The sequence below is a fragment of the Molossus molossus genome, unplaced genomic scaffold, assembly GCF_014108415.1.
Source record: "Molossus molossus isolate mMolMol1 unplaced genomic scaffold, mMolMol1.p scaffold_m16_p_11, whole genome shotgun sequence".
In the NCBI taxonomy this organism is placed as follows: Eukaryota; Metazoa; Chordata; class Mammalia; order Chiroptera; family Molossidae; genus Molossus; species Molossus molossus.
In genome coordinates this window covers 96,837,557-96,863,046 of record NW_023425346.1, presented here as the reverse complement: position 1 = coordinate 96,863,046, position 25,490 = coordinate 96,837,557, and positions in this window count along the sequence as shown.

The window sequence follows — 25,490 nt, the reverse complement described above, 5'->3', positions numbered from 1 at the left end:
TCTTAATGGACACAAAATTCCAGATAATGGTAGCACAACAAAGAAGTGACGTGGCTAGTGGGACTTGAAGCATGATCCTAGATCCAGTAATTCAGAAAACATGTCCCTATCAGCCCTTCAGCCTTGAATCCAAGTGGGTGGTTGACCCAATGGCTTGGTGTCAGCCTCCAGTGTGGGCCACTGACAGTGTGGGCTGCGGTGCTCTCTCCAAAACCACGCAGGACTCAAAGCGGTGCCTTGACACCAGATGGACACGCAGATGCTCCCTATCCATCCTCCAAACCAGCAAAGGTTTTCTGAGTGGCATCTCAGGAATCAGCAAACTATGACCCATAGGCCAAACCCAGCCTTACCTCCTGTGTTGATACACTTATGAGCTAAGAACGGTTTTTGCATTTGTATGTGGTTAAACATGATCAGAAAAATAATTGCTTACTGACACATGAAAATATTATGAAATTCACAGTGTAGTGGCTCTAAATAAAGTTTTATTGGAAGTCAGCCATGTGTTTATTTGTTTACATATTATATGTGGCTGCTTTGGTGACAGAGTGTTTGCGACGAGACTGTATCATCCATAGAGCCGAAACTATTCACTGTCTAACCCTTTGCAGAAAATATTGACCTGGTATAGTCTCTTAATGGGTAGTTTACTGAGACACTCTGAGGCTCAGCTTCCTAATGTGCTCAGGGATATTGATGCTGGCTGCAGAACTTTGGGAAATGGTACATGAGATAAATATACAGTACCTAGTATAATGGCAGTGATGATTGCCATTTTATTTATTTTTGTAAATTTTTTTTCCTTGATTGATTTTAGAGAGAGAGGAAGTGAACGAGAGAGAGAGAGAGAGAGAGAGAGAGAGAGAGAGAAACATCGATGAGAGAGAACATCAATTGGCCGCCTCCTGCATGCCCCCACTGGGAATCAGGCCCACACCCTGGGCATGTGCCCTGACTGGGAATCAAACTGGTGACCTCTTGGTGCATGAGACAACGCTCAACCTCTGAGCCACACCGGCCGGACCCCATTTTTATTCTTAAGGGAATGGAAGGGAGGGACGTATTCCCTGGTGACTGTGCTGTGATTCTGTGCAATGCGAGGGCCTCCAGTCTCACTGTGGTTTCAGGCTGCCTTAGAAAGTACTGAATATTGTCTTAGTCATCTCTGGCTGCCAGAGTAAAATACCGTAGTCTAGGTGTTTAACAACAGAACGTATTTCTCACAGTTCTGAAGGCTGGGAGCCCCAGGGTCTGTGTGCAACCACGGTCATGGGCGGTTCTGGAGAAAGCTCTTCTCGGCTTGCAGATGCTCACCTTCTTGTGATAGTCTCACCTTCTTGTGATAGTCTCACAAGGTAGGAAGAGAGAGACAGTTCCAATGTTCCTCCCCACCCCCCACTATTTAATTTTATTTAATTTTTAAAAATTGTATTCTTTAGTTTCAGTTTACATTCAGTATTATTTTGTATGAGTTTCAGGTACACAACATGGTGATTAGAGAATCATGTGCTTTACAAAGTGATCCCCCCAATATTTCCAGTACCCGCCTGGCACCGTACATGGTCGTTACAATATTATTGCCTGTATTCCCCACACTATACATTACGTCCCTGGGACCATTTAGTTTCCTTTACTTTTTATAAAAGCACTTATCTAGTCATGGGGCTCCACCCCCAGGATCTCATCTAAAACTAATGACCTCCCAAAGGTCCCAACTCCAAACATCATCGCCTTAGGGACTGCACTTCAGTGTAATGCATTTGGTGAGGGTGGGAGGCAAACTTTCAATGTGTAACAGATGTTGGGATTGAATCCCCAGCAGCTTTTCCACGATTTCTTCCAAGGGTAACAGCATTTCATTCCACATCAGCTTTTGAACGAACCCTCACTAGTCTTAACTAATGAGGCACCCCTCAGGAGTCAATCAGAGGGGGATATTTTCAATGGTCTCAATGACTAGTGGGCGCCACTACATTGAGTGGCATCAAGAGAAAAAAAATGTACCTGTTTCCACACCATAAAAAATTCAAACCCAAAAAAGTCAACAACAATTTTTATGAGTATCTCCCAGGATCATGTAGTCCATTTTGCCAAATTTCCAGCTAACTTAGACCTTAGCCAAACCCTATATGTCCAATCAGCACTGAAGTCGGGACATTTTCTGGGAATTCTAGGACACAAAGGTTCTCTCTCCTACATAGTATGGTGAGCATCTAGAGGTGAGACCTAAAACTGCAACAGCATTTTATGAACATCATTTCATGGCCCGGGGATCTAGCTCGAGGTAAAAGAAATAATAGAGAACAGAGCCAAGCCACCAGAATCAGAGAAGAATAAACAATATGCTAATCGAGCCACTTTCTACCCGTGCACTTCTCAGTCCTTTAGAGCTTCAGTCACTTTGACTCCTATTTTTAAAATTTGACAACAAGATCAATTACCTACTACGTTTGGGACCTGTCTGTAGATTCAGGTTAAAGGTCACACCACTTGAGTTGCTCAGGTCTTCCTATTATAAACTAGTAGTCAGAGAATCAGAACACAGTGATTTTATTTTTTTATATGATGGGATCCATTTATATGTTATAAAATATCACATATGCATTTCTTAGAAAACCTAAAAATATATTTAGTTTTATATATGCAAAAGCCTGTACTCAACTATGGGAAGACAAATTCAGCACATTACTAGCCCTCAAGGACGTAATGGCCTTGTGGAGAAGAATAACGTGTAGACTACATGAGAAATTAAAATGGAAGGCAGAATAGAGTGAGCTGCAGGATCTACCCAGCATTAGAGCCAGAGAACAAGATTCATTGCCCCCATTAGATCTTCACAACAGCCTCGTGGGGGAGACAGAAGAGATAATTGTATCTTCATGGTTACAGATTAGGAGATCCAGGAAGGTCCAGTGTGACTGGAGTAATTAGTGACACATTAACTGTGCTCAGAGATTCTGGCTCAAAGCCCAATATTCTTTCCTTTCCTCCATAAAAATTCTTAACAATAATAGCATCACAGGAAAAAGGCTATTTTGTATTAAACACTTAGTAAAGGGCTGACATACAGAAATCTGGCATACATTGTCAAGGAATAAAATGAGAAGTATATAAAGTAATAGGCAGCAATGGGAAGCAATAGAGGCGATCTGTTCCCATTAAGGAGAAAAAATCCTCAGCTCATTATTGCCAATATTGTCAGAACTTCCCATTTTTAAGAGATTCATAAATCTAAATTGAATGTGAAATTTTATAAAGCATTTTAATATTTTACCAAATCCTACTAATTCTACCTTCAAGATACATCTTGAACCTGTCCACTTTTCTGCATCTCCTTACAATAGCCTCCTAATTGGTCATCTAGATCCCAGCTGTATTCCTTTTTTATGCATCTTCCAAAATACAGAGTGAGCTATTTAAATAATAGAGATTATACTTGGACCAGAGGAACAGAATAAAGAGCCCAGGAATAAATCCTCACATTCACAGTCAATTAATATTGGACATGGGAGCCAAGAGCACCCAATGGGGGAGCAGAGTCTTTTCAACAAATGGTGCGGGGAAAACTGCAGAAACACACGCAGAATGATGAAATTGGACGCCTATCTTACACCGCTCACAAAGATTAACTCACAGGAGATCAGACTCAAACACAAGACATGATACCATAAAACTCCTAGAAGACACATAAGGAAGAAATTCATTGATATTATCGATATTGGTCTTGACAATGATTTTTTTATTTTATTTTATTTTTTTGGTCATGACACCAAAAGCACAAACGAAAACAAAAATCAACAAACAGAACTATGTGGAACTCAAAAGTTTCTGCACAGCCAAAGAAACAACAAAGTGAAACAGCAGTCTATAGAATGGGAAGAAAACTATGCAAACCACATAGTATATGAGGGGTTAGTACTCAAAATATAAAGAATTAACAAAACTAGGTTACCAAAAAAAAAAAAAAAATCTGTTTAAAAAATGGGCAGAATAATTAAATAGACGCTTTGCTCAAAGAGGACATCAGAACAGCCAGCAGGCACAGGAGAGGGGGCTCCGCACCTCTAAGCCATGGAGAACTGCAAATCAAAGCCACAGCGAGATGTCACCTCGTATCTGCGAGAATGGCTATTTGTTGAATGAATGATTGAATGTAATGAAAGAAAAAGAAAGCAATACTAATATGGATATCGAATTCTCTAGAATTTGAATCTTTACCTTCTGATTTGCCCAGGCAATCACAGACGTTAGCACCAAGGTGCTTTCCGGTTTTAACTCCACAGACAGTGCTCCTCCAGAAAGCAGTCTGGTTGCTAGTACTGCCCTTGATAGAGCCCCCAGTACTGGCCTCGATAGAGCCCCCAGTACTGGCCTTGATAGAGCCCCCAGTACTGGCCTCGATAGAGCCCCCAGTACTGGCCTCGATAGAGTCCCGAGTCCAATCCTCGACAGAGCCCCGAGTCCTGCCCTCGACAGAGTCCCCAGTACTGCCCTCGATAGAGCCCCCAGTACTGCCCTCGACAGAGCCCCGAGTACTGGCCTCGATAGAGTCCCGAGAGTGTGTTGGGCACAGAGACACCCTAGCCCTTCTGTTCACACCAATGGTGTATATGGGTCAGGGCATCCTCTTTTTACAAATCCCAGTTCTTCACATACTAGATACTTGCCCTTGGGTGTTAAACCCTTTAACCAACACAGCCATTGGCGAGATTGGCTCTTACATGTGCTTTTAAGAAGCACGGCGTTGGGTGCTACCTCAAACCAATACTCTGTCCACTAAATCAAACATGAAAGACACAATGAAATGACAGGCCAGATTTTAGGCAAAGTTATTTCTTCTTAATATTTGCCCACAAAGAAATTTAAGAAAGAAGGACAAAGGTTGACACCTTTCGGATGGGTGAGAACAAAATTAAACCTGCATCTTGTCTCTATCACCAGTACAAATAGAAAACGTACCCAAGAGCTGGAATGTCACTGGACATTAAATTACATTCATGTCAAATTTTATAACTGATTATGACTCAGTTCAAAACAGCACAGGGGTGTCTCCACAAATAAATAATTGCTACTGCACCTCGTGAGTGCCAGGTGGAAAGGTGAAAAGAAAGACAGTCTTACAGGTAGTGTGGGTAGAAGAGCAAAACCTGTTTATGCCTGTCGAGTTGTATAGCTGCCTTCGTGTTTTCCTTTCAAATGCATTTGAAATTAAATCAACATAAGAACAGGCTAGGAAAATCTGTTTCCAGGGGTTACTAAAGTATAAATAAAATGTAATAAAGGAGATTGTGATCTTTTTTTACAGATCCTATAAGACTGTCTGCCCATACTTGTCTCCATAAGGATTACTGGATAAGCTTGGCCGTAACATCTCAGTAAAGCAGAATAAACATTTCCTGTTTCTTCATTAGTTTTCTCTTCCAGATTATATATAGTTTTTACATATCTGAAAGTCTACTCATTATATCTTCAAAGTTTTCAAAGTACGTTATTCTCTAACATTCCAAGTTCTACCATTTTTGTTTTCTGCCTTAAGATTTTCTTCGTGATCATTGCAGCACTTACTTTCATCCTTTTAGTGACATTACCACTCTGCACCTCGCCATGTTGTGTTCGTTTACATTTTCCTCCTCTTCTATTTTATCTTCTCCCGAATCCCAAGGGTGACACTCATGTAGATATATGACTGGTTGTTCCAGACTTTTGAAACACGGTGGCCTGATTTTCCACTCTAAGGAACTCAGTGTATAGATGGTCTCTCTAAAGAGTCTTTTCCTATAAGCATTTCTAATGCCCCTCTAACCCATCCTACCCTATCCAGTAACTCTCTCATCACCCAGTTGGGTTTTTTTTTCATCACACTTATGGGAATCACTAATTATGCTATAAATTTAGTTGTTACATATTTACCATATCTCTCCTTTAGGCTAGAGTTTCTTGAGCTTTGTGACCTCTTCTCTCTTGTTCTCAGTTGCATTTTGTAATAGCTCTATACTCTTAAACCATGCCTGTCACACACAAAACCTTCTATAAATACGTGTTGAGTAAATAAAAACACACAGAAGTGAGTGCATACATTTTCCTGAGACATATTCTCTTTTATTTATTAATGCTAGGGTCCCATTACAATTAGGTAGACTAGAAACCCGCCCCCGTGTTCTCACCATTCCTCTGCTGTGTGAAGCGTCTCTTCCGCGGTCCTATTCATCTTCTCCTTCTTCGAAGGCTTCAAATAACATTTGATTGTGCCTGCGAAAGGTAGCTTATCAATTAACAGCACTTCATCATTTTTGCTAATGTACATAGTGTGCCTGCTGACAGAAAGATTCAGAGAGGTCCCCATGGAAATGAGGGAGAGACGGAAGAAGGTAATCCATCAGTGGAGAGATAGGAGAGCCACACAGAGATTTTCCATCTAAGTGCATAATTCTGACCAAGGCCTGGCTGTACTGAAGAATAAGCATGAGTAATAAGTAACAAGTAATAAGACGGATGCCTGTTATGCCCCAAATTGTATTCCTTCTGCCCTCGTGACCTGGGCAAGCAGTGCTAGGTACTTCCCTGAACTTTGCAGCTCTCTGCTAAAGGCCTTTCTGTGCTGCTCTCTGATGCCTAGAAAGACCCGTCAGTGGAGAACAACACAGAAGTGGAGGATGAAATGGGGAACTAATACCCCTGGGAGCAATTTCCAACTGTATAGATAAGAGATTTTGTGGCAAAAATGTCCTGGTCTTTGCATTTTTTTTTTTTGGTGGGACAAAGTTTCCACTCTGTTACTCAAAGGATCAACTAAAGCGTTGAGCACAATTACTGAGAAGCCATTGAGACATTCAGTATTGGGTTCATCTGTCCCTGTCTCCCTTTCCCCACCTCCTCACTAGTGAGTTTTGTAATCTCACTCCAAATAGCTCCCTGGGTTTAAGTATTTGCTTTAGTCCCCACTTTTGGAGGAACCCAAACAGACAAGAACTTTTCACTTGTGTCCCCCTGTGTTAATTTGTATCCCATCCATCGTCTTCATAAGAACCTCGGTCACGGTTCTGCGCAGGGTGGGGGCAAAAGTAGGTTTAGCTAGTAGCTGTGGATAAGCAACAGGATGAGCTTCCTAAAAACTCACTTTTACTTTCCATTTCATTTCTATCAGTACGTTTATAGGGTCATGGCTGTGATTGGAAATGGTGGTCGCATGGTTATGTATTCACTCAAAGTTGGAGAGATGAGTAGGTTTTCTAGAAGCATCTTAAAGAAAATTTAAATGTCAGTACCATTTTTAGCCAAATTTATTCTCATGAAAACTTTTGGGAAAACACGTTCATTCTTTTTTTACGTACGTTGAAGTTGGTATTATTCTGAAGGCGATGGTTTGATTAGAAACTGCTCAGACATGCAGCGACCCATGTTTAGTTAGATAAGACTCAACTTTATGTACCCAAGCACTCAGATTCCTGGCTCACTGTTAGATGAAGAACGCTGTTTATTTGTCATTACCGCTCTTCTCTTTTTAACGTACCTAACCTCTACTCTCTGGGAAAGAGAAATGGCAAATTTTCATATACATTGAATCAGACCTTTTTGGAAACTGCTAAGAAAACCCATCATCAGATACCTCTCTGGAATCATCTACTTTTTGCATAAAACTCTGAGAGCTTTGAGATAGTGAATCATGAAAACAAGATTTGATTCCAGGCCACCTGACTCCAGAACCAGTAAATGCTAAGTCATGTTTAAGTAAATATTCTTCAAATCAGATGAAGCTTCAAGTAGGCAGTGAGAATCAGCCATAATCAAATTGCTGTCCCAGAAGTAAGCGGTCCAGCTATATCTTTGAGGTACAACTGATTGTATGGATTCTGGTGAGGATAAAACCACTGATGCCACAAACGTTTCAGAAAGTTGAAAAAATGTTTTGCAGCTCAAGAAGCTCAACCCTATGAAATGTTATGTTTAATGTTTGTTATCTTTTTTCCAGATGATGAAATTGAGATTTGGGGAGGTAAAATAAATTGCCTGAGTTCACACAGCTTGTAAGTAATAGAGCCACAATTTGAACCTAGGTGGCCTAACTGTTCTTGTCATCATATGAATTGGGTCTCTACCATATTAAATTATGGTGCAAGACATAATTGATGTGGATTAATCTTACCCTTTCTTTTAAAGACTTACTAACTCTCTTAACTAACAAACACAAATTTGCATTCAACCAAAAAGGCATTTGATTTAAAGGTCAGGACTGTCCACTGTAGAAAATATAAGATTGGACTTGAACATAATTGTAGGAATGGAGTGAACACCGATAAGTAGAAAAATCAATGGAGATATTTCTAGGCAAAGGGAACAGACCTTAAATATGAAGAATTCATGCTTAGTAGCGAAATGACATAGTATTATCTTCACGATAAGTAAAAGTTATTGGATGCTTACTTTGTGTCAATCATATACATACCATATGGTTTCTGATGTTCATTTTACAAGTGAGCAATCAATTGTATAAAGGGATAAAGTAAGTGTATCCATGTTACACAGCTAGTAAATTTCAGCATGTCTAATTCCAAACATCGTCTTATCAATCTTTTGTAATAATATTGACAATGAGGAACAAAGGACAACTTTATTTATTTAAAATTTTCCCCTTTATTTATTTAAAACCATATTTTTCTTTATTGATTTTCGAGAGAGAGGAAGGGAGAGGAAGAGATGGAAGCATTGATGAGAGAGAACATAGATTGGCCGCCTCCTGCATGCCCCCCACTGGGGATAGGGCTCACAACCTGGGCATGTGCCCTGACTGGGAATTGAACTGGTGACCTCTTGGTGCAGGGGTTGACATTCAACCACTGAGCAACACCGGCTGGGCCAAAAGACAATTTTATAATCAAGAACATTTTCTTAGTTCTGAAGAGATGGCAGTCAGCAGAAGTTTCTAACCATAGACTTCTCACTCAGTGTTTAGAGCAGAGATGCTTCTTGTGAGGTCATCAGGAGACACAGGAGCGCTCCCCTCCCAGGGCAGGGGCTGACTCACCGGAAGGAGCGTGTGACTAGCCAGACTGCTCAGCACCCAATAACCCTGTAATGATGCTGCAATGATTTCATGATAACATCTTAATTTAGAACAACCTGTTCCCATTAAGGAGCTCCCCAATCTTTGTGGAATAAACACAACACATTGTAATTCCTCATCTCTGAAAAAGATCGAGCCTGTCACATTTTCCTGACAGATGTAATATGTTGTTTGGACAAACTTCTTAGCGAGATTCACCCGTGAAGCCCTGGGCTCAGGGACATTTTCTTACTCTACATTTTTCTTAGATTTCTTGATGCATCTACTATGGTCTATACCACAGGGTTGAATGAAAGTGGGTTTACAGTGGTAATACAAATAAATAATACAATAATTAATGCGTAATAATAAAAAAATAAAACTCTGTGTTTTACATACTCACAACTGTAAACCTCTGTTTGCCCGCCCCTGCCTATTCCACCTTGCGCTATGAATACTTTTTCATCTGATGAATCTCTTCTCCTGAATCACCAACACTTGCAAGCAGGAACCTAGCATTCATCTGTGTGATCACACTCCCTACACGTAGCACCTTGCATCATGTCTTGCAGATGGAGTTTAGTTCTAACATTACGAGTTGAATGAATGAGTTAATTATTGAGACTCTAATGAAAGGTAAAGAACTGCAACCTTGACCAGTGTCATTATTTGTTTCAAAACTCTTGTGATTTGTATCTACTTTCAAAGGGTCCAGAAATGCCTCAGTCTTGATTGGGCCAAGTTCATCCTTGTGAATCTTTAGGGTAACATAACCTAAAATATAACACTGATCTCTCTATTATTCTTATTACTTGGCTTCTCAGACTTTAACATTCAGGAAAAAAATATGCTCAAATGTCTGAAAGTCTTCACAACAGGAGAAGTTGAACAAGAGTATTGGAATTTGCCTTTGAAGAGTTGTTATTCTCATCCATGTACAAGTTGAGCTTCTCATGTGGTTGACACGTGACTAGGCTATCAGACTGAAACAAGAGAAACAACCATGCTCAGATCTCACCATGCTTGAGTCTTTTAATCTTTTATTTGGATGGGTGTATTGGCCCCAGAGGAATTAAGGGAAAAAATTACTTTACAAGTGCTTAGAACATTTAATGTGAACCACCTTCTTTTAAACTGAGAAATAAAATCAATGGCAGAAAGACTGAAATAAATATCATATATCACATATAATATTATATATATTGTGAATGTGTGTATGCTGTAGCAGTAGCAGGTTAAGCATCACACACATAATCAGAAGAGAGATTAAATACATTAAAACAAATATAACTATAGTTAAAATTATTAACATTTTAAAAGAGGTTTAAAAATATATTTTTACTAAAAGGTATCTAGACCATTATACCTCTGTTATATTATTACATTTTAATTTTTTAAATTCATTAGTTAATTTAAATAAGTAATACATGCAATATGTGAAAAGAGAAGGCTTTAAGAAGGGGAATAATGTGACTTTGAATAGACTGTATTTGAAGCAGTGTAGCCGAAGGGTTTAGATGGGCAAGATTGAAGAGAAGGGATTGTGTAAAGTTGCCTTCATATATACACAATTGCAATTATACTCCTAGGACATAACTGAGAAAAAAAATGTGAAAAGAACTGTTACCAACAGCCTCCCCAGATCTTTTAGTCTCTATCTTTGGAGAAAACTACTGTTACAAATTATGGACTTGGATTTGCAAGTTTTTCCATTCAAGTGGTTTTTGTCAGTACAATATAAACCTACCTATTTTATACTATTAAAGAGTGTCATAATATCCCATGGCATTGTTGTTACATTATGCTGTATTTGTTTTCACTACAAGAATGAAATTCATAACCTTTGACTATTGTATTATTACTCCCTCTGCAGTTCTACTCAAAGTGTAGGCTGAAGACTGACTTTCTATACAATTTGTATTACTAATCCACAACAAAAGAATGGAAATTAAGCATCAGTATTTAGAAACTTTAATTGTAAATTAAAAATGTTACAATAACTAAGCATATATCCACTAATTATCAGCCTACCACAGATCGTGGGGGAAAAAACTCTACTGATTACAGTTTGAGAAATACAGCACTTGGTTCTGACCCATGAACAAGAACTAATACAGTGTAGATACTAAATAAATATCTATGGAAAGACTAAATGAGTATGCATTCTTTTCTCCAGCTTTATTAAGGTACTATACAAATAAAATTGTATATATTTAAAGTGTACAATGTGATTTTTTAAATGCAAAGTGATTATCATAATCAAGCTAATTAACATATCTATCATCTCATTAGTTACCAATGTTATGCATGTATGTGATGAGAATACTTAATTAATATCTCCTCTCTTCCCCACTCCCCAGACTCTACTAACCACCATTATACTCTCTTTTAATATGAGTTTGATTTTTTTTTTAAGATTCCACATGTGAGATCCTGTGATAGTTGTCTTTCTATATTTCACTTAGCATAATGTCCTCCAAATTCATTCATGCTTTTGTAAAAACCAGGATTGCATTTTCTTAAGGCAAAATGTATTCCTTTGTGTGTGTGTGTGTTTACTTTTTTCTCCTTATATATTTATCTAGCAACTTAATTTATTTCTGTATCTTGACTGCTGTGAATAATACTGCAATGCTACAATAAGAATGCAAATGCAGATGTCTCTTTAAGATAGTGATTTTATTTCCTTTGGATATATACCAAAAAGTGGGATTGCTGGATTATATGATGGTTCTATTTTTAATTTTTTGAGGACTGTTCATATATTGTTTACCATAATGGCTGTACCAATTTACATTTCCACCAACAGTGTAAAACGACTCCCTTTTCTTCACATCCTTGCCAAAACTTGTTATCTCTGGTCTTTTGGATGATAGTCATTCTAATCGGTATGAGGTGATATTTTATTTTGCTCTGGATTTGCATTTCCCTGATGATCAGTGATGTTGCATATCTTTTAATATATGAATGGGCCCAGCTGGTGTGGCTCAGTAGCTTAAGAGTCATCCCATGGACTGAGAGGTCTCAGTTCGATTCCCAGTCAGGGCACATGCTTGGGTTGCAGACCTGATCCCCAGTAGGGGGCATGTAGGAGGCAGCCAATAGATGTTTCTCACATCAATGCTTCTATCCTCTCTCTAAAAATCAATAAAAACACATTTAAAAAAATATATGTATATATGAATGAAATCATAAATAACTCCAAATATCTAAAGCAATCTTAAATAAAAAGGACAAAGCTGGAGGTATCACATTTCTGATTGCTAATCATATTACAAAGCCACAGTAATCAAAACAGCATGGTATTTGCATAAAAACAGATACATAGACCAATAGATTCAAGAGCCCAGGAATAAACTCATACAAATGAGGTAAAAATTTTTTTACAAAGTCTCCAGGAATACACAATGGGTATAGATAGAGTACTCTTTTCAATAAATGGTGTTGAGAAAACTGGATATCCACCTGAAAAAGAATGAAACTGGACTCTTAATTTATACCATGCAGAAAAGTCACCACAAATGGATTAAACACTCTAATATAATACCTGAAACTATGAAACTAAAGAAAAAAATAGGGGCAAAGCTTCTTCACAGTGGCAATAATATTTTGGATTTGACAGCAAAAGTAAATGCAACGAAAACAAAAATAAACTAGTAAGGCCACATCAAACTGCAGAGCTTCTGCACGGCAAAGGAAAACATCAACAAACTGAAAAGGCAACCTATTGAATGGGAGAAAATATTTGCAAATTATATATCTGATAAGAAGGTCAATATCCAAAATATATAAAGAATTTGTACAACTCAGTAGCCAAAAAACAATTAAATTAAAAAATCGTAAGAGTATATGAATAGATAATTGTTTGAAGAAGACATACAGAACGGCTACACCTGCCCTAGAAAACCCTGTTCATAGCTTTCACTGATGTGGTCAATAGGGAAGAGGGGGCTAACAATCACCCTTCCAACCTGGCCATGAGATAGATTGGCAGCTCCAGAGGAAGAAATAGAGGTGGAACCAGTCTTGCCTTGGAGGTGACATGAATGAGCCAATCTAACTCCTCTGGGTAAGTAAAGGTGAAGGGTTTTTCTCCAGAATTTCTGAGAAAGTTGGGGTGGTGACAGAATGCTTCTTTTTGTAGGCTGATATTGGAATATGAGGACGATGAGAAACAAGTTTCCTTTTGTATAGGGGAGGAACAAATTCAGCTCTGGACCTTAGAGTGGGAAAAGATACTTACCTTAAATGGAAATGCAGGGGGATAGAAGAAGGTGACTGAACATGCAGCCTGGAGAAAGCCAACATTGGAAGTTTAGGATGAGACACTATGTTAGTGAAAGGTATAAAGAGAAATATATTGACCATGACCATACTGAATTTTATTGTTCCAATTAAACTTCTGTGAAAATTAAATAAATCAGTATAAAAGATTCATATTGATAAGAATGGCATTGATAAGGATTATAACATAAGAGAATAAAATTATTTTATAGATCAAATGATGTTTTTAGAGCGTGTGAAGATATGCAGGCTGAGAGAATTTGGGACGAGAGCTGCTCTTCTTGCTAAGTATAGTACATGTTTCTAAATAAAACAAACAGGTGCTAAACACCCGTTGTCCCTGCTGCCTCAGGAAATCTTATACCCACCACTGAAGAAGGCACTCGGCTTGGAGCCTATCACTCATATTTGTAAAATTATTATTTGGACTTCTTTGATCTGTTAGCATTGTTTGAGAAAAATAATTACTTGGTGCTTGAATAAATACAGAGATATTAATGAACTATTAAATAATATGCTGGAAAACAATGGGACAAATATATAATTTTTAAATAGCCATTTACACAGGCAAATCAATCCTCCTGTGTAAATGGAATCCCAAATACTGCTACTCTCGTCAAAGATCCTTTGTCAGACAGTTGAGACTGTTTCCAAAGAGAGAGCATGTGAGATTGGCAGGTTGCAATATTGTTTCAGATATAGTTGTGGCTGTTGTAACAGTCCCCAAACAACAATGGCTTAAACAAGATAGATTATTTATCTCCCACAAGAATCTGGGGGTGTGTGGTGGCTTTTTGACATCCAGAACGAACCCTTCTTCCATCTAGTTACTTTTCAGTCTTTGGGTATTGACCACATCCTCATGGTCCAAAGTAATTTACAAGCATTCCAGCCAGTATGGCGGGAGAAAGGTAACAGGAGGCCACATAATTCCTTTCAAGACCATGACTGCCTTCTGCTCACATTCTGTGTAACAGAGTTGAATAACATAGCTACAAGGAAGCTTGTCAAGTGAACTCTAGGGTTTATTACCATGAGAAAGAAGCACAGCAAGAATTTTAAACCCAAGTAACAGTGTCCACAGCAATTGTTTTATGAAACAGAAGAATTAATTCCTGCAGGGGAAGGTTTTTTCAACCATAATTATGAACCCAGAACCTATAAAAAGATCATTTATATTTGATTGTGTAAAATTATACAATTTTGCATGGCAAGTGACTTAGCACAAGATAGATTTTGAGAAAAATCTTAAAATGCAGATGCTAATAAAGGTTAAAGATATTTACAATTCAAAATGTGCCTGTGAATCCATAGGGAAAGGGAATACATCATGATAGAGAACAAATCCAAATGCTCTAAAAGAGGTGACAATATGGCCAAACCCACTAGCAAGGGAATGTAAACTGAATGTAAAATGTAAACTGAAAAAAAATATCATCCTAGAAGATTTTTTAAAATTTCAATACCTATTTCAGCAGAGGTGCAAGGAAAGGTCATTTTACAATCTGCTAACACGAGGAAGTTTGTAAAACGTCTTCTTTTTGATCCCACACACAGGAATCTATTACATGAATATGGAAGAACCAACCGGTAGAACCATAGGTGCTAAAGTATTTATAAAAGTTTGGTTTGTAATGACAAAAACTGGAAAATAAAGTAAATACCTAGCAATGGTGAACAGGTAAATAAATTTTCATCTCCCATAGGATGGACTAGGTAAGATCACTACTTAAAATAATTTTAAAAATTATTTTCTCTTAAGTAATTACAAGATAATACATATAATAAAATTATAAAAACATTAAAGTTATACAGACATTAATATTAATATATCAATATGTGAAATATATATTTAGAGCTATAACAATTGCCTTTGAGGGACTTGCAGGAGGTACTATTTTGTAAAGAAAGAAAGATGCAGATACTACATGTATATGGACGTTTCCATGTTCTGTAAACAACTGCTATGGGTTGAATTGTATTCTCAAAAAGATATATTGAAGTCCTCATCCCAAGTACCTTTAAATGTGACATTATTTGCAAGTAGATTTTCTAATGACATATGACTGTTGTCCTTGTAAGAAGAGAAGAGACACAAACACACCTAGGGGAGAATGTTGTGTAAAGACCGAGGCTCACATTGTAGTGATTCCTCCACAAGCCATAAAACACCAAGGACTGTCGGTGATCATCGGAAGCTGGGAAAGATGCTTAGAACAAACCTTCTCTCAGAACTTCCAGTAGGAAGCAACCCTGCCAACACCTGGGTTTGGGTCTTCTGGCCTCCATAACCATTATAGAAATTACAGAATTACAGCTACCCCAGGACACCAGGATAACTTCTAAAACCCAGCCCCATGTTTCTCTATGTGAGCATGGAAGAGAGCAAACAGGGGGAGAATAAAAGAAAAGTGCATGAAAAAATGAAGTTAAAGAGAGTTGTAGAAAATAAAAGCCAAGTCATTTTACATAAATGTATATAGGTATACGTATTTTAAATTAATAACTTAAAAACACAAAGCACAATCTTCTTCACTTCTTCTTTATTTTGATTATGATGACACTATCTTTGGGTAGGTGGGCTTGTCTTCTTTTCCTCCTTGTGAATAACATACAACTGAACAGTGTATGTTTTCCTTCTCAGAGAAACAAGATACAGATTCAGTTAATCTGTTACCTGTTCACATTAACTTCATCTTTGATTGTAGAAAACACCCAAGAACTGCAACTTTTTTTTTTTTTTAGATTCTGATCTAATTTAAGGTAATATTGAGTTCAAAAGGACTGAAGGTTCTTCATAAACAGCCTCTTATATATTTTTTAATGCAATGTTGGTTAAATAGCATTCACAGATTATTCCAAGTAAACAATGATTTAATAACATACATCAAGTTCAAGGTACACTGAAGAACAAACTGCTATGAATGTGATTATTAAATCATCACCAATATGCACTATGATGCTTGTTACCATGTTGAAAAATTCTTCAAGCATTGTCATTGAAAACCTATCTTTTTCCTCTCTTGATCTTATTCTTAGAGTATTTATACACATCTTATCTCTTACCATTGCCATTCACCTCAACTTTACAGCATTATTATGATTGTAACTTTTTACTGAGTATATCTGATACTATTAAAAATAATGTAATACAAGTAGCCATAAAATTTGACATCTATGACTGAATTAAATCTGTGTCAATTAACTGCACACTGGTTGGTACAAGGATTTTCCTCTAAGGCTATGATGCTTGTATGTTGCTAACCTGCAGGGGAAAGATGTTAGCCTAATCGTCTATACATATTAGAGTATATTCCATTAACTTGGCTTCTGAATAAATACAAATTGACAATGCTCCAAAGTTGTTTCTAAAATTGAATATTAAAGCCTTTATAGAAATACTATTTAAAAATGTAAAACAAATAAACAGAAAACTAAATATTAAGGTTAATACACAAAATAGCAATAAAAAGGACTTTCACTGAACAATTACTAAATGTACTGTTATTAAAGTAATACTATATATATGCAGATTTCAGGAGATCAAAATATTTTCTAATTAATTTTCATAATTCATTTTTAGTGTAGAAAAGGTGGAAGCATTCATTTCATTGAACAATTGTGACTTTTTAATAACTGGATCAGTGAATATTCGAAGAATAGAGATTTGTTACTTGTAGTTAACATTTGTGTGTGTGTGTGTGTGGTACAGAGCCATTTCCCAAGCAGATTGTCCACTTTAACATAGAAAAAAAATATATATATATATATATACTACAAAATCACAATATAGGAATACAGTATATATAAAGCACTCTGATTACCATAGAAAGTCGTCAACATAGCTGAGCCACCAAGGCTGCGAGTTACTTTGCTCTGTCCACCAAATTGTTAGGAGGATTGCCCATGAATTTCACTCGGATATTTTATGATGAACATCTTTCACTATGAAGCAAAGTCGATTCTTAGTCCAGCAGGAAAAATTTGCATCAACTACGTGTTGAATTCCTTAAACATTGGGCAAATTAGCAGAGAAAAGTGATAACCTTTAAAAGTAAAAGACAGAGATGATGTGACAGCTGTAGCAAGATGCAGGGTAATCAAGATGCCCCCACAGTGAAGTAAAATATTTTAATGGAAGGGCAATAATTGATCAAAGAGACATTCAGGCCTCCTGGGTCTGGAGTGAGGCTATTCCAAGTCCTTAAATCTGCCATAAAGCTCTAATGGACACCCAGGGGGACACTTTTGACAATTTATTTTAGTTTAAGTGAATTCCGGGACCTTAAATTATGAGAGAGAACCTAGTCACTTGCTAAATTTGCTTGTATTGTCTGTTTCTGATTGCTTTATGGATGCAATTCAAATTTTTCATCATTACTAATTTCATAATAAGCAAGAAACAACTAAAAGATATATCATTGGTTAGCTCTATCTATCAGTAAAGCTCATTTGCTGGAAGGGACTGATTTTTATCTTCCATACACATTCATAATCTTTGGTTTAATTTCCTGAAATACTCTCCCATGTTTTGTTCAAATACTGGCTCAGACTATCCTTTATGCTTGTACACATGTCATCTCTTTTTTAAGAAAATTGATATTACTTATATCATAGTGATGTTAACACACCATATTAACCAACCACAAACTATTGCTAACCTACTACCATTAGAATAGAAACTGTTAATTATGAGAGATCCTCATGAAATGATGTCTCTTTCTCAGACAACAGCAGAATGGCCATAGACAGGAGTAAGTCACTGCCCTCTATACTATGGAGAAGCTTCTTCCAAATGGCCTCTTCATGTATGGAATGTTTTTGAATACCACATAATCCTTTTAAAATACAGATGTCAATCCACCAAGAGGAAGAGCATGTGTGGAATCTGAAACAAAAATCAAATAGTTGACCAAGACACAGAGACAGGAAAGCTGGCAGAGCAGGGTTAGAAGTCACATCTCCATGTCATTGTTCACGACTGCAGAAGCTTTGGTTCCATTTCACCATTTACTGTAATAGCCCGCCCATGAGGATGTCAGATTGCTGACAAATACCTTTGTATGGAACATAGTCAAGATGCAAAAAGTGTCTGCAAGTCTCTGAATAGCAGAACATTTGCAGCAGTCACAAAATTCATGTGTGATAGACTGTGCCTTTGACCCTTCCTCAGAACTTATTAGTTCTTCAGTCAAAGAGTCTTTTGTCTTCTTTGCTAGTCTACAACATGGTTACTTTTCTGTTTTCCAAGCTCATGGCAGATTAAAGCATGGGATTTCCACAGAGATATTTGTGAAAGAAAGCCTAAATGTAACGAAAGAAACAGAAAACTATAAAGGCTAAGACAAACTGAAAATGTATATTAATTTTAATGATTTTTAATTCCAGAATTAAGAAGAATTTTTATCTTATATTTAGGGACTACATAGTGTTAAGTACTTTTAGGCATCTTCTAATTTATATTTTATTAATGAATGTAACATAAAATGCATTTAATTTAAACAGTCACTATAACAAAATTGTAGTATTCTGTTTAACAAATGAGATAATAGACTCAAGGAAATTAAGTAACTGGACCTAATTGATATAAATGGTAGAGCATGGTCAAGAAGCTACATTTCTTTGAGTCCATAGTTTAAGTTGTTGAATCCTATATTAGTTGATATTTGCAATTCAGAGAATTTAAGTAGTGTACCCATAGGTACTTGGCATTGTAAGAATGTGAAACTTTGTCTACTTGATTACAAATATGTTGCTAGTACCCATTAAATTATACTAACCTCTGATGAGCTATAGAGACATCTGTTCATTTATCTATAATAGAAGACAATTAATAAAATTATACATTATAGTTCTAGCTACATTTCTAAAATAACCTCAAAGGAAATTATTTCAATAAATTATTTTAATTTTATGTCAGCTAGAAACAATTATGATTCCAATTTTACCCCAAATATCTATAGAAACATATTAAAAACTAATTATAAGAAACCCAAATACCATGAGAGAAATCAAAATGAACATCAGACAGAGTACATTTGAATTTTAAAGGATCAAAGAGATCTTTCTGCACTTTTGAATGTATTATGATAACCAAAATAATTCTTACCTGATTTTTTTTTACTACAACTACTTCTACTTAGGTGTTATTTTAGAAGGTTAAAAATGCTGTTAGTCTAAATATCGCTAAGTTGTTTTAAAATATAAAAATTTCTCTAAAAGTGAATTAAGAAGACACTATGTTATCTATAAGAAACCCACTCTAGTTATCAAAATTTATATAAGTTAAAAGTAAAAGAATGAATAAATATACATCATAGTAAAACCAATAAAAAGAGCTGAAAGAAGATTATTGGGGATAAAGAGTGACATTACATAACGATAAAAGGTTCAATTTTTCAGTACAACATATAATCCTAAATGTGTATGTACGTAACAAAAGAGGATCAATATACATGATGTAGAAACTGGCAAAACCTATAATATATAAAAAAAAAAGGCATTATAAGAAATGAAAACTATAGACCAATATATCTCACAAATGTAGATGAAAAGAGCTTCAACAGAATGTTAGCAAATATAACAAAAATAATTATACCTCATAAATAAGTGTTATTTCTTCTAAGTATGCAAGTCACATTCAACATTCAATCATTTACCAATGTAATCCATCACATCAACATGCTAAAAAACTAAAAATCATATTATCATACCAATAGATTCAGAAAAAGAATTTGACAAAAACTGATACTCATTTATGACAAATAAAGAAAACCAACAAAAACCCTCTTATCAAACTTAGGAATAGAGGAGCTTTCTCAAGTGATAAAGAATATCTATAAAAATTCTACAGCTGACATCATAAGTAAATAGCTATTGATCCTTCTCTCCTTAAGAGGTAAAACGGAGCAAGAATGTCCTTTTTCACTACACCTATTTATCATTGCATTGGAAGGCCTAGGTATTGCAGTAAGACAAGAAAAGTGTGATGGTTAATTTTATGTGTCAACTTGAATGGACTATGGAATGCCTGGATATTTGAGCAAATGTTATTCAGTTTATTTCCATGAGGGTGTTTTTGGATGAGAATAACACTTAAATTGGTAGACTGAAGTCACTTCATAATTGCAGTGGATGTAATCCAAGCAGTTAAAGACCTAAATAGAACAAAAATATTGCCCTTCCCCCCTGAGTACTAGAGAATTCTTCCTATTTGACCGCTTTAACTGGTACATTGGCTTTTTCCTGCCTTCAGATTCTAGATGGAACACGGGTTGCTCCTGGGTCTTGGACCTGCTGGCTTTTGAATGAAAAGTACACCATTGGCTCTTCTGATTCTCAGGTCTTCAGACTCAAATTGGAACAAGACCATTAACTTCCAAGTCTTCAGCTTGTTGACTTATCCTATAGACCTTGGAACTTGCCAGTATTCATAATTGTGTGAGACAATTCTATTCTCTCTCTCTCTCTCTCTCTCTCTCTCTCTCTCTCTCTCTCTCTCTCCATATTACATCTACTTCAAGAGGAATGATGCTGGTAATAAAATGGAAACATTGATCAATGATACATTCATTGAATAGAGAGCACACATATATAGTCCACTGATCTCAACAAAAATGTGAATTTAATTAAGAAAGAATAATCTTCAACAAATTGTGCTAAAATTATGACATTCATATAACAAGAAAACAAAACAAAACAAAATAAAATAAAATAGAAGAACCTAGAGAGAACCTTACATAAAAATTAATTTAAAATGGATCATAGAGCTAAACTATAAAACTTCTATAAGAATTCATATGAGAAAATATAAGTGACCTTAATTTTGGTCATCAAAACAAGAAAAATCTTAAAATTGATCACAGCCAAGAGCAGTTTAAGATCTGACTACCACATATAATGTATCCTGGATGGACTCCTGAAACAACAACAACAAAAAAACATTAAAACTAAGAAAACTTGAATAAATTATGAACTTTTGTTAATAATGATATATCAAAACTGGTACATTAGTTTTGATGAATGTATCAGCATAATGTAAGATGTTAATGATGGGAGAACTGGATCGAGTATATGGGAACTCTCTTTACTGTCTTCACTATTTTCCCATAAATCTAAAATTGTTCTAAAATTAAAACCGTTTTTTTTTTTCCTTTTAAATCAAGAATGAAACTTGAAATTCCTGCATTTACTTCAGCAGCTCTTGAACTAAAATTGAAAGGCATCCATCTCCTTGCAAGGAAGAAAAAGCCCAATGAGCTGTCGCTGCTTAAGCAAACACATCTTAGAGAGCCTGCTTCTGTTCAAGCTGGCGTTGAGGGGAGTGCATGCGTCTCTTCACCGCGTTTCCTTTAGGACTCCTTTAGAAGGACATACATGCTATTTCGACTTTAACTGGATGTTTTGACATCTACTAATGTCTATTTTAGGAAAAGTGCTAAGTTCAAGGACAACAGAAGGGGAAAATGAAGTGGTTCTGGGACTACACTAATGAAGAGAGGGGCAATCAAATTCTTAATAGTCTGTCTAAATAAAATATTCAATATTCAAACCATAAAAGTCTATGCTCACAAACTCTGTAATTCATATAAAGACTCTGCCTAGTTCATTTTAAAATTCATTTATTTAAGGCTGAGAGATTTTAAGAAAAAAAATTGTAAATTGATTTATAAAGCAACACATTTAGGTGCAGTTCTTTATTTAATAAAAGTGCAACAAAATTCTTTTAATTAATAGCCCTTACATACACACAAAAGAAATTTGGAAATTAAAAATGTAATCATATTTTCTGAAACACATCCAATTGCTAAAAAAGATTCACACCTATAATTACTAATAAGATACATATTAATATGAGACTCTTTAACCTATAAAATAATTTACTTCCACTGAACATTCATAAATTATATTTTTATGGGAGGTTTATGACCAAGTCCAAAGTTTCAGACCATACATAATAAGCATCTATCTAGTTTGGCTTCATTATTCCTTTTCTTTTTTTTTTTTTTTAATCCTCACCTGAGGGCATTTTTCCATTTTTTGTACAGATAGAATGGGAGGGAGAGAGAGAGAGAAACATCGATGTGAAGGGACACATCGAGTGGCTGCCACCCGCACGACCAACCAGGGCCGGGGACAAACTGCAACCGAAGTACATGCCCTTAGCGGGAACCGAACCCGGGTCTCTCCAGACCGCAGGCCGATGCTCTAGCCGCTGAGCCAAACTGGCCAGGGCTCATTATTCCTTTTCAAAGAGAAAGAAAAAGGAAAAGAATGCATATACTAAGCTGAATATTTACTGTAGAATATATGCAGTGTCTTTTGTCTCAAAGTGTTAGCTTGTTAGATGCTAATAGGTAAGTATGTGCCTCCAAAGCTACTTAAAAGGAATCATTGTAAACTGTTCACACTGGGGGGATTTAAAATACTTTTTTCCATTGCCAGTAAAAGCAAAAAAAAAAAAAAAAAATCATTTTACACTCTGGCAAACAAATAAACAGGTACTTAAATATTTCCAGAAGCCAAAACAATGTATTGAGAAAGATTCAAATAACACTTTCCCTACTACATTTTAATGAAAATAAAATTCTTTCTGAAGTTCATTAACAACGGGAAGAGATATTCCAATAATTTTGATAAATATACTTAAACATGGTTAAAGCAACTGCTGATCTTACTTAAGTAAGTTCTGGGATTCAACTCTACAAAAAGGCCATTCAGTTTGTAATGAAAAAGTTGAACAAAATAGTATCCAAAAATTTGAAGTGTTCTCTATAGAAAATGATGAATAAATTGTAAACATTAATTTGAAAAACCCAGCTGGGTTCTCCACTGCTGTTTCAGTCAGGCTTTCCTGTCATTTTAGTTGGTTTCTTTTCATCCTCTGGACTCAGGAAATCACTCACATCTTCCCTGCCTTTTTAAAATGTGTTTGTTTTGTTTTTAATCCTCACCGGAGGATAATTTTGCACTTATCTTCAGATACAGCAGGAGGAACAGAGAGAGGAAAAGAGAGACAGAAGCATCGAGTGGGGGCCGGGGACAAACTGCAACGGAGGTACGTGCCCTTAGCGGAACCGAACCTGGGACTTTCTGGTCCGCGGACCGACGCTCTAACCGCTGAGCCAAACCGGCCAGGACTTCCCTGCCTTTTGTATGCCTGTTCATTGTCTGTGTACTTTCACATCCCACCTAGCAAAGTGCTTCTAGTTCTTTGTGTTTTTGAGGAGACATAATATGTCTGTGGTGGGAGAGTTCAGAAGGTACATTTGACCTTTGGATAGCACAGTGCATTTCCTGATGAAACTTACTTGTGAATTGCAATCCATATAAATATACCCTTTTAGTGCTGCCAGAGGCAACATTGTTTTGTTATGTCTTTAAAAGCTCTTTCTTAAAAATGTATGTATCTCATCACACTATACTTGTATACATACAGGTATATTTGTGTATATAAATATGTGTGTGTGTATGTCCTTCATGACCAGGTATTCATCCTCCACTACAATCATCTAAAGATAGATTTGTTCTTTGGGATTTGATTTAGCGGCCAATGTATATAACCTAGTAGTGAAGTACTTTGTGATTTATTTACCTCTAGACACTCTTCAAGGTTTCAAAATGAGGATTCACAAATATTAGAGTCACAAAGTAACACTTCCACAAAATATGAGGGATAAGCCACCAGACAAGGGACACCATAATTTATTATAAACTAGACTCTAAATGCTGCTAAAGAAAACTGAATGAGATCAGCTTTGATTTTTAAAAACTCAACACCGCTGCTAAATTCCTGATGATGGTATTTGGTCAACTGTACCAAGTACTAGAAAAGAAAATGTTTGCCTTGTGCTTTCTTGTGGCTGAATACAAGAGCTGGATTTATAATGGTAATTCAACTTCCTTCCTGTAGGGCATTATGTTACTTATGGACTCATCTTATGAGTGCCATAGGGGAAAAAAAAAAGAGAGAGATGAAAACATCTCATATACATATGTCATTTGGCGTCCATAGAACAGTTTACATGGGATCTCAAAGGCAGATGCATATGTCACAGATTAATGTCGTGACCGTGACTAAGACTGTATGCCTTTGTGGTATGTGTCCTAGACTAGAGCCAATTTGTAGCCATGCCAGCACGTGGCCTACAAATTGTTACCTCTTCTAATATTTGCATGAGCTTCTAAATATCTGGTTTGTACACTTAACCTTTACATTTTCAAGTTCTGATTCAAATTCATAAAGCTCAACGTAATGTATGTTCAGATTTGCTCCTGAATCTGTCTTTTAAATGTTTTTTCCAAACTCTAAACATTTGCATGGACTAGGTTCACTTAAGTATCTACCATGTTGTTTATTGCGCATAATTCCCCAGGAAAAATTATTCTGCTGTCATATAAATAGAACGGTTTATTTGCATATGAATTTATTTTTTGTCGTTACAGAAAATTAAGAACATAGGGCCTGGTTATCCTACATAGAGGAACAATGCTAGAAGGTACGCGCAGTAAGTATCACTTATTCTTCCTTTAGAAAGGAAGGAAGGGAGGAAGGAGAGAAGGGGAGGAAGGAGGTCCACCCTGAGAGACAATGTTAATCTTCAGAAAGATCCCCATGATACTCAGAAGCAGGAAGCCCTTTGATGTGTCTGTATATGACAAATTTCTCTGGGAGAGTAAGCAGCAGGATGGTCCCAGGATGGCAGGTTACTTCTCCCCAGGACACCGGCTGTCTGTGCCCAAACCAGGGGTGATCTCTCTTCTCCTAGTAAGGGTGACCTTTGCACTAGCCCGCTTCTACCACCCGTGGGCAGGTCGTCACATTCACAGAATTACTTTTTCTTCTTATTTTGTTTTCAATATGCCCTTAACTTTAAAAAGCCTCAGGGTAAAAACACAATAAAGTCATTCATTAAAATATTTAGTTGAACTGATAGCAACATAAAACAGTATATTTCATACTGCTTTTTCATCTTGGCAGGGCAATTAATAAGGCAGGTTTGTTTTATGTCCCGAAGATTAATAAACTGGGGTTATAGCAACATAATACTCAGAGGAGGTTTGCATCAGAAATTATTTTGCTTCTGCTTCCCCCAAAGTACTCATCAGCTGCCTCAAACCTATTTCAAAAAGTAGGCAGAACAGATATGAACCAAATAAATAA